The sequence below is a fragment of the Nicotiana tabacum genome, chromosome 21 (genome assembly GCF_000715075.1).
Source record: "Nicotiana tabacum cultivar K326 chromosome 21, ASM71507v2, whole genome shotgun sequence".
NCBI lineage: Eukaryota > Viridiplantae > Streptophyta > Magnoliopsida > Solanales > Solanaceae > Nicotiana > Nicotiana tabacum.
Window position 1 is genome coordinate 47,827,234 of NC_134100.1, and position 10,927 is coordinate 47,838,160.

Genomic DNA, 10,927 nt, shown 5'->3' on the forward strand with positions numbered 1-10,927 from the left:
TTGATTAGTTCAAAAATTCAAAAAAATTGAAATGAAATGAAAATCTAAAAAATGTTTTTTTCTACCCTTCCTAAACTACACTTGACCTGATTCTCATTTCAACAAGATACGTAGGCAACCTTCGGTGGTCTCATTCTTTTCAAAAATCACAAAAAAAAAAATTTGGTTAAGTCAACAATTAAAAAAAACAAAAATATTTGTGAAGTCAAAATCCAAAATCAAAAAAAGGTGGGGGGGGGGGGGACCCTTCCTCTGGTTTGGTCCCATTTATCAAAAAATCAAAAAAAAAGGGAGAAAAGGAAAATCATTTAATATTGACTTTGTTGGTACCGATATAGTTAGGAGCGTGCATGGGAAAGAGCATGTTAATTGGTATGATGGAGAGGATCAACTCCGTGGTAAACCATAGATTCCTGTGGTAACTCTTAATTTTACCTTAGTGACGCTTGAAAATTCTCATGCTTATAGTTAGGGTAAGAATAAAGCCGACCTCATCGTTTCATGTGCATTGTGTGGTGAGCCTAGATTAAAATTCATTGCATTGCATTGTAGATCTAGAAATTGGCCCAAATGTCCGTTGAGGCGAAATCCTGAGTAATGCTTTGTTTGGGAAAGGATCATAGTCCTTCTTTGACCCGTTTGAGCCTTTCAAGCCTACCAAATGGCGTCAATCCCTAGTATTCCCCCTTTGAGCCTTAAGCCTTTTTCTTGGACAACCACATCTTAACCTATACCCTTCTTTGTACTTAAATGCACAATCCCTCTCCTGGACCAACCTCCTCGAGCTCACTGAAAATGTGTAACTTCGGACGAAGACCAAAGTGGAGGCGACAAGCATGAAAAGGCGAAAGATGCAAAGTCCAAGACAATCAGAGACATGACTTCAAGAAAAGAAAAAGGAAACTCCGCAAGTTCTAAAGGAGTGTCAAGAACCCAAATTCTCTCCAAAGGATGTCGTGATGGCACCTAGTCTCTATGACTAGGTAAGCCTAACACATAGCAACCACTGAACAGATATATATAAATACAAGATACTGAAAGCGACTAAATGATTGATAAACCGCCTGTAAATAGAATCTCACAATTTCACACCCCAAAACCTGTGGAATTGAGTCATAAGCTCTACAGAGTATAACAAGAGTAACTACTCCATCATTGTCTGAAAGTAAGTAAAACAGTAAATGAGGGTAAATGAAGGTGACTCCGAGACCTGCGGACGTCGAGCATGCATTCCTTGAAGTCTCCAATAACGCAACTAGCAGGGAAAATCTCTATCTACTGGCACAAGCAAACGTACTTGAATATGCATAAAAAGATGTGCAAAAGCATAGTATGAGTATACCACAACCGTACCCAGCAAGTATAACCTAACCTCAGTAGAGTAGTGACGAGGCCAGGTCAAGACACCTACTAGGATATGAAATAAACAGTATAAATTGAAAAGAGGACATAAAATTGAAAGTAAGAAATAACCAATACCGATCAAGATGATAGCATGATCTAATACTGGAAAATCAACAATAGAAATAGTATAAAAGAGGCAACTAAAGGACTACAATGATCATGTATAGACAATAATTGATAGAATACTAAGGAATGAAACAACAGATATAATTTTCCACCAAAACACTTTGCAATGTAAAATAATAGCAAGAATCACATCAAGGTACCGCCTCGTGCATAATAAAATCAAAACTGAGGTACCACCTCGTATAATCAAGAATAACAACTGAGGTACTGCCTCGTATTCACATTTCTCAATTTCAGTCACAATCCTTCCTTATGCTGCCGCGTGAGCCTTACATTTGAAAAAAAAAAAGGTTTTGAAAATAGTTTTCCTGAAATAGCTACATGCACTTTAGCCCACCTTATGATGCCACGTGGCTTCACGTAGTTCCCCTACAAGCAACACGCACATAAGTCCCATCTTATACCGCTGCATGCACATCAACCCAGCCTTATACCGCCGCATGCGCATCAATATCATATCATAATAATAACTCGCAGCACAAGTGCCCATATATAACAACTTGCCAACAATAACAATATCAATGTTTCCACAACAATAGCCCATGGCTCCAACACAACATATACGAGAATATCAACAACAATAATGGATGGAAAATGCTCAATAGGATAGATGTTTCAACAATAACCAACATCGCCTCAACGTATTAACAACTTCCACAACCTCAACATTAAATAACTCAACAATGAGAAAACAATGTGTAACCATGATAATAGATATTGCGGACATGCTAAGGGCTATTGCACATTCCCTTGAGGACATGGCTTCCATGGCTACCACCACTACCACAGAGCTATCACTAGGGGAGGCCAGCAGCTCCCAGGTCTGGGACCCGGCTCTGCAGCTTGAGGAGCCCACTACTTTTGTCCCTGACACCACTGTCCAGCAAGAGGTTCACCATACTGGACCTCTAATTTTAGCTCCCGGCCCCACAGCCGCATCAGACAGTCCTACCCCTCCAAGCTCCTAGTGCGCTCCAGGTAGCCCCTAAACTTTTCTCTTACTTTTTCAATGCATTGGGGACAATGCATGCTTCCATGTTGGGGGTGGTCTAGCAAGAAAACTTTTACAAATTGTATATAGATATTAGTCTTGACAGTGTAGATAGTAATGAATTTTCCTTGGTTTTTCTTTGCCGAGTTCTTTTCCAAAGGTGTAATAGTAGAACCACGGCCATAGTCATGAAACATTTTGACTTGTTTGGTTCTTTTGTTCTAGATTCAAGCATGTGATAACTTTTTGTGAAATAAATTGTACCCTTCAAATTTTATGAATAAATAGTCTTTTTTTAAATTGAGGCTCGTTCTTTGATTTTTTCCTTAATTAGAATTTCAATATCATGTTATGAAGCTTTGAATTGCCTTGTATTCATTTTAGGGCTGAAAATATTCTGCTTTGAGTATTCATGCGTTATGAGTGGTGAGAATTTATGAACAATGCATGTGATTAACTTGTAATAGCTAGAACTTGTCCGGTTGGTTCATCAATGCAAATCTTATGTTGATGATTGGTTGTTGAAATGATCTTAGGCCTTCCTTGTGATTGCTAACTAATTTTTGTCCAAATTGACCTCCCTTGTGCATTTATTACCCAAGTTGTCCCTCGTTGAGCCTTTAACCTTTCCTTTAGCTACCACATTACAAACCTTTACCCCTTTCTGTGAAATTACTTCCTCTTTTGAACTCGTCCTTCCTTGAATGTTATGAATGTGATTAAAGCCTAAATTGGGGGTGTTGGTATCAATTGGGAAACAGTAGACGAATGTATTGTATGTAAAGGCTAATATTTCGAGGTTGTGTCTTGTGAAGCGAGTGGCTAAGTTGAGAGCCAGCGTACTTTAAACCAAAGGCTTCATGTCATCCTAAACCATAAAATATTCAATCTTCAACAAAAAAGAGAAAAATGGAGTATTGATCTAACGTGGTAAGACAAGAAACTAGGGGATGGTCATGAACTACAAGGTGGATTAATAGTAGCAATTAGATATCAACAAGGGCAATGTGTGATATTCAAGAAAGAATTCGTTTAGCATTCAAGGAGGGTATAGTTACTAATTTTCCAAATATTCATCCAATCTGTCCCCAATACTACACTACAAACCGTGAAAAGTCCTTTTTGATCAACTACCAATTATTCCTGAGCTAGCAACGAGTTAAAATAAGGGCAAGCATATGGACTGATACTTGTTGCACTTGGCTTTCTTTCTGAGTGCGAGAGTGTTTGATTGTATCTCTTGTACATATTTGTATCTGTTGAGTTGGGGATTTTCTTTGTTGTGAGGATGCGTGAATTGCAAGAGTTAGTAGAACTTAGGCTTCTTGAAGTAGGATGCAAATATCTAGCTACTAGTAGCACTCTGTTATTGCTTTTGAGGCTCGAAGCTCACAAACTGATTATTTGAACATTTAAATGATTTTTGTCTTTGTTGAAGGGTAAATAAACGAAATTACAAGCGTGTTAGCTAACAATTAGATCCATCTATAGTAATTGGTATTTTGTGATTAGTCGGAAGTAGATTAGTTTCCTAGTAGGGTAATATTTTAGTTGCTTGAGGACAAGCAAGAGTCTAAATTGGGGGTGTTGATGTGCTGTAGAAATGTGACACTTTTGATACTAATTTTATAGACATTAGCTCATCTTTTAAAGCATTGTAAGTCATTTCTTATGTAGTTTTGGTGTTTTGTAGGAAATCGGACTTGAAGAGCCAAGAACATGAAAAAGATGACAAAAATCATGAAGAAGGCAGATTTGCGATAGATATGCGACCGCAGAAGTAATGTGCGAGCCGCATACCTATCGCAGGTGTAACCAGCCCAACTCAGTTTCAATAGTCAAATATGCGGTTCTATATGCGGTCACATAACTTAAGTGCGGACCGCAGAATTGTCGCATGAATGCAAGTGGAATTCCAGTGAAGACGAATCTGCGATCCATTATGCGACCGTAAAATCATTATGCGGACCACATAACTTATATGCGATGGAAATCTAGAAAGAGTGAAGATAAAATTTGCGGCATTGCTACAAATGTGCGGACCGCGGATCACATCTGCGATCCATTCTGCGATCGCGAACTAACCTGAAGGGCTATTTTTGTCACATTTTGTCCGCGACTTTTAGGCTATTATAAATAGAATAACAAGGGTTATTATGGGACAACTTGTTTAAAAAAGGTCCTACATTAAGAGCATTGAATACACCACTTGTTTTGGAGCTTTTTGCAGAGATTCCAAGACTTTGTCTTCATTGAAAGCTTTTATGATTTTTTTTAATGCTTTGCTCTTGTATATTAGTATGAGTAGCTAACTTTAAATACTAAAGTTATGGACCCTAGGTAAGTTTAATGTTAATGGTTGTGGACCCTAAGTGAGTGTAATGTTAATGGGTTTTTACCATTGAATATATATATAATAGTTGGTTGATTTCTATTCATTTCTTATACTTCATTTATGGTTGATGGTTGCAAACATTAACTAGTGCCAATTTACTTTATCTTTCACTTGGAAAAGTGGGTTAGGGTTTGGTAGAATTGAATAACAAGAACTCAAGGCTTTAAACCTTGTTCAATAAAATCGCTTAGGAATAAGCGGGTTCTACTTGGCATAAATTGGTTGCTCTTAATTATAACTCTTTTGTATTTGGAAAAATCACAAAGAGGAAATACTACCTAACTATTGGAAAATATTGGGTAGTTATTTAGGAACCATTTGCATATCAAAGGACCTCCCATTAGAAATATATCATATTAACACCGATAGCATAACATTCCATAGAAGGGGACACAACCTTGGTTTCTTAATCCAATTAATCAATTCTCTCAACAAAATAGCTTCTCTTAACAATTCCCAATTATCAAACTCTTTCCAAACTAATAGAGTAGAATTACAGCTTTAATCAAGTGACACACTATTCAAGTAACATTTTCACACCTATTCCCTTGGGATTCGACCCCAACCTAGTTGGGTTATTATATTTGACATCGACCACCTTATACAATTTATATAGGTGTAATTTGAGCATATCACGCTACAACAAAGTTATGTGGGATACCCTTCCTTATGTTTATTTCGTGTGTTTTATTTTCCCTTTTGTGGGATGAGTTCATAAAATTATGCTTTTGTTGTTATATTAGTTTTACTTGTTGGATAGTCCTCTTACTTTGCTTCCTTTCCATATTAGGATATATCCGAGTTATTGTCATTTTGGGTGTACAAACTGTGTTGTGTGAGGTTTCATGCGGCCTTTGTGGTGACTTGTCGGTTGGGCTGCTTGTATTGGGTGAGACGAGGTTTCTAGACCTGAGATTTGCACTATTGTATTGGGATAAAGAATGTTTGGAAGAATAATACCATATTTTCGCTCAGAATTTGGCGATGGTCCTTGTCGGACGAAAGAGCTTCTTGACTTGTTGATTTTATGGGTGGTTATGAGTTTTTGCATGTTTTTTATCATTAGCAGCGTTGTGAAGGTTTGAAATGAGGTTTCATTTGATATGAAGTATATTACCGGTACCAGATTTGGTAATAAGCAGCTATTATGGTCGAAAATTATTGTTATGAGTACATGAGTTATGTGGCACATTGTGGGGTTTGATCTGGGCAATGTGTTGATGGCTTGATGTAGCTTGTTCGGGTGGATACAGTGTATATGTACAAGGATCAGATCTTATAATGGATTCCGGATGTTGGAGATTGGAATCTAAGGTTTATGGACTAAGGTTGAAGTATGATCTTCAGTTAGGTTATGATGTCAGGCTTATATGGATTGGAGTGACATGGGATCACCCATGGATTTCATGGTGAGTTTATACAGTGATTGGATGGCTTTGGAGAGACTCTTGGCACGTTCGAGAATGAACGTATATTTAAGTGGGGGAGAATGTAATGACCCGACCGATCATTTTGAGCATTTGCATTCATCTTGGTGGTTTGAGGTCATGAGCTTCATGTGGTGTATTATGACTTGTGTGTACTGTCAGTTTTAGTTTTTGAGTGGCTCGGGATTGATTTGAAAGAATGATTCTCAACTAGGAAGCTATAAGTTGGAAGAGTTGACCAAGTTTGACTTTTGTGTATTTGACCTCGGATCAGAGTTTTTATGGTTCCATTAGGTCCGAATGGTGATTATGAACTTGGGTGTATGCCTATATTTTCATTTGGATGTTCCTAGAAGGTTTTGTCTCTATTTGGTGAAAATTGGCAATTTGAAGGATGGAAAGTTCATAGGTTTGACCGGAAGTTGAATTCGATGTTATAGAGTTTGAATTGTTGTTCCTAAAGTTGAATTTGTTTTGTCATTCGGGATTTATGTGCGAATTTTGGTTGGAATCTGAATTGGTTAGGCTTGAATCGATAGCTTGGTTCGATGTTTGAAGTTTATGAACTTAAGAGATTGATCTTAATCGATGATTCGTGGTTTTGATGTTATTATGTGTGATTTGAGGCTTTGAGAAGGTCCATGTTATATTTTGGGACTTGTTGGTATGTTCGGACGGGGTCCCAAGTGGCCCGAGTGAGTTTCGGATAAGTTTCGGACCATTGTTCCTTCATGTGTGATTGCTGGTTTTTTGGTGCCTCATGTGTTAATCGCAATCGCGAAGACGAAGCCTCGATTGCGTACTATATGTTAGCTGGGCCGTTTCTTCTCTTCACATTCGTGTGTGTAGAGTCACATTCACGAAGGCTGTGGGACTTGAGCATCGAGTTCGCATGGTGAGGTCACGTTCGCGCTGGTAAGCTGGGAGCTGGAGAAACTCTTCTTCGCGTTCGCAGAGTGTTGGTATCTGTGTGCATCGCATTCGCATGGTCACCATTGCGAAAGCGTAGAGCATTTTCTGGCAGTTGCATTTGTGCGTCGCGATCGCAAAGGTTTTCCCACAATCGTGTTGGGTATCCTTGAAGCAGTGTTTTAAAGTACTCTATTTCGAAGGTTTTGGCTATTTTATCACATTTTGAGTTGGGGAGCTTGGATTTGGGCGATTTTGGAGAGGATTTTCACTGCATGGATTGGGGTAAGTATTTTTGACTCGGTTTTGATTATTTTACATGATTCCATCTTCGATTTTTGCATTTAATTTGATGAATCTGAAAGAGAAATTGGGGGGTTTTTGTCAAAACTTTTCTAAAGTGAATAATTGGGTTTTAAACATCGATTCGGAGTTGGATTTGAATGAAATTAGTATGGTTGGACTCGTATTCTAATGGGTTGTCGAAATTTGTGTGTTTTGTCGGAATTCGAGGTGCGGGCCCAGGTTGAGGTTTTGGTTAACTTTGAGTATTTGATTAAAGATTTGACCTTTATTGTTTGGGTTCGATTCCTATGACATTATTTGATGTTTTGAGTTTCTTTTGGCTAGTTTCGAGCCGTTCGGAGGTCGATTCGTGCGGGATGGTGCTTCTACTATATCGATTTGGCTTGTTTGAGGTAAGTGTCTTGACTAGCTTTATTGATGGTATTTTTCTTAATAAAAATGATATTGTTTGCTACATGCGGGGTTGATGTATATACGAGGTGATGAACGTATATGCATGTGCCAGAGTTTCCATGCTCGGGAGGGGGAAATTATATGCTCCTTTGTACCTCGATGAACTTTGTGATTCTTTTGCCTTAGGTTTTACTTGATTCCTGTGATATTATGAGTACGAATTTCAATGCTAGAGACCGTGCTTCAGCCTATTACAATTTGATTAAATTTGCTGGACTCTATGTGAAACCGTTGATGTGCAAATTTAATTGTAACTATACCTAAATCACGGATACATTGCCACGACCGTTATTCCTGAGATACTTGGGTTCCATGCTTGTGTTGAAGATCACTTTGAGATTTGTTGAGATACTTGAGCAATGGGGGTTCTTGAAGGTTATTGAATTGTTTAATTGTTCAAGAGTTGTGAATCTTTAACATGGTGTATTTTGCTTAACCATTCTTCTTGATGTTATTCACGCTTCCTACCTTGCTTGTTGTTGATGTATATATATGCTTGGTGAGGAAGAGTGTAAAGCACAAAGGGTGATGTCGTGCCATTATTTTATATTATCATGTGTACATGGCACGAAGGTGTTTCCGTGCAGGCGAGGATGAGAGACATGCATCATATTGTGTTATCCTTTCCTTGCGTGTATATTTATGCCTTTGTCCTGAGTTGTTATTGTTGTACCTATGCTTTTGATGTTTCTTGTTGTTATCACGTCTTTGCCTTCTACCTTATTTGTTGTTGAATTCATGCCTTTACTTGTTATTAGCCCATACCTATTACATGCCTTTAATTTTCACGTGATTTACTTTTTAGATGCCTTAACCTGCTACACATCCTCTCTCACTGTGTGCTTTGTCTTACTACTTGTCTTCACTTACTATATGCTTTTACTTACCATATGCCTTCACTTATTAAATGCCTTTACTTGCTACATGCTTCTACTTGCTACGTGTTTTCATATATTGAATACCTTCATTTGATCCATGCTCTTACTTGACAAACATCTTTACCCGTTTCATGTTCTACTCTCCTTTGCTTAACCGAATTGGGTGACTTTTAGATTGGTTGTGTGTTATGCTCTGTGGAAGCCTTGTCATTATATACGGTAGACTAGCTTTTGATATTGGACTGACCATCTTACTCTGTTTGAGTTGTATTACCTAGTTGAATATCGTGTGTTTGTTTTCTTAGTGTTACGTTGTGAACTTTTTCCGCGTTTGGTTGTTGTTGTGGTTTCATATGATATTGTTGAGATTGGTGTTACACCCCATATTTTCGTACGTAAAAGTACATCGTAAGCAAACTGATGTAAGACTAAAAATGATATCATTTTTGAAAGTATATAAAGTAAGTTAATCATGTTACCTTGGAGGTTACAAATATTTAAGATCATGAACAACAAGTACAAAGAGGGTTGGAAGGTTCAGAAGTTAAAGGAATTAAAGAAAATAATGTTTCGTCGAAAGTCGACAAGTTGGAAATGTTATAACCCGTACCTTTGGGGTGAGACTAGGGTTCTTAACATGATAAGAGGTTTATTTTATGAGTTATTTTATTCATGTGATAGTCATGTGTTAAGTTTTGAAGCCAAGCGAGTTGTGGAACAAAAGTCGATAAAAGTCGTCACAAGTTACTTTCATAAGTTTTACTGAAACTTGGGTCTAATATCACTGAGCTTTTCTCCAAATAAACTTAGAGTTATAGGGTGATACACCCATCAAATTGAATATCTATGAGTCTATTTTCTAACTCATTTAACCGTTTGTCAGTACGACATCGGAGTAGAGGAATATATGCATTTTTGTGAGACAGCGCAGACTGTATAGATGACAAGTAGGTGTGCCACCTACTTGCTTAAATGAGAGGACTAAATATGTCCAAAAAGGGGCCAGTTCGGTTCGGCCAAAGAGCCCTTTTAATGGCTTATTTCCTTCATATATCACACTCATTATAAAGCATAAAAACAAGAGATAAGCCCCTGCAAACGTCTCCAAAAAATTCAACACAAACCCTAATTGATTTTTTATTCTTTTCAAGTTCTAGTTGGAGGAAAACCTAAGGGTTGAAGAACCAAGATAGGAGCTGAGATATTTGTGTACGGTAAAATATGGGATAATGTCTACCCCGATTCCCCAATGAGAGAATGAAGGGGGAGCACGGATCCGGGAGATTGTAATCGAGGTTAGAGACCCATCATATCGAGACCCAGGAAGAGTGAATGGTATATCCGACATCGGACATGGTAAAGCGATGCACTCGGGCCGAGTATAAGTTTTAGACCTCGGGAGACACGGTGAACTACTATACATGACGGATAAAGGGCCGTAATACTCGCCCTCAACCGGATATCACGTCACGAATCTCGTTCGATGTCGATTATGGATCAACAATTACCGAGAAAAGAAGATTTTTACCTTTTTTAGACTTATACTAGAACTGAAACTCTCCTACGATATAAAGGGGAAGTTTTTCTTTAGTTTGACACATTGTAACACACAATTCAAAGCAATAAAAGTTTACTTTTGCCTCCTAGCTACTATTAGAAACTTTGCTCACTTATTTTGTTCTTCATTCACGACTGGGTTCGAACCGAGCGTTTAGTCGATGACGAGGTCACTATTCAATCTAAGATCAGTCCTGGTCTTAACATTGAGATTGGTATGATCGTTTCTTTCATCTTTAATTTATTTATCAGTTACTCTTAATTATTCATGTCAAATTAAACCACGTATCCTTTAAATCGCTTACAAATTTAATTGTAACCCAATTTTGGGGTAAACAGTTTGGCGCCCACCGTGGGGCTAAGGATAATAGTGGTGATTTGATACGAATCTCCATAACACACCCTATTTTGCGATTGTTCTTTGAAATCTTAATTTGAGGTCAGCCTAAAAATGTCAAACTCTCAGTCTGCTCACTTGAAT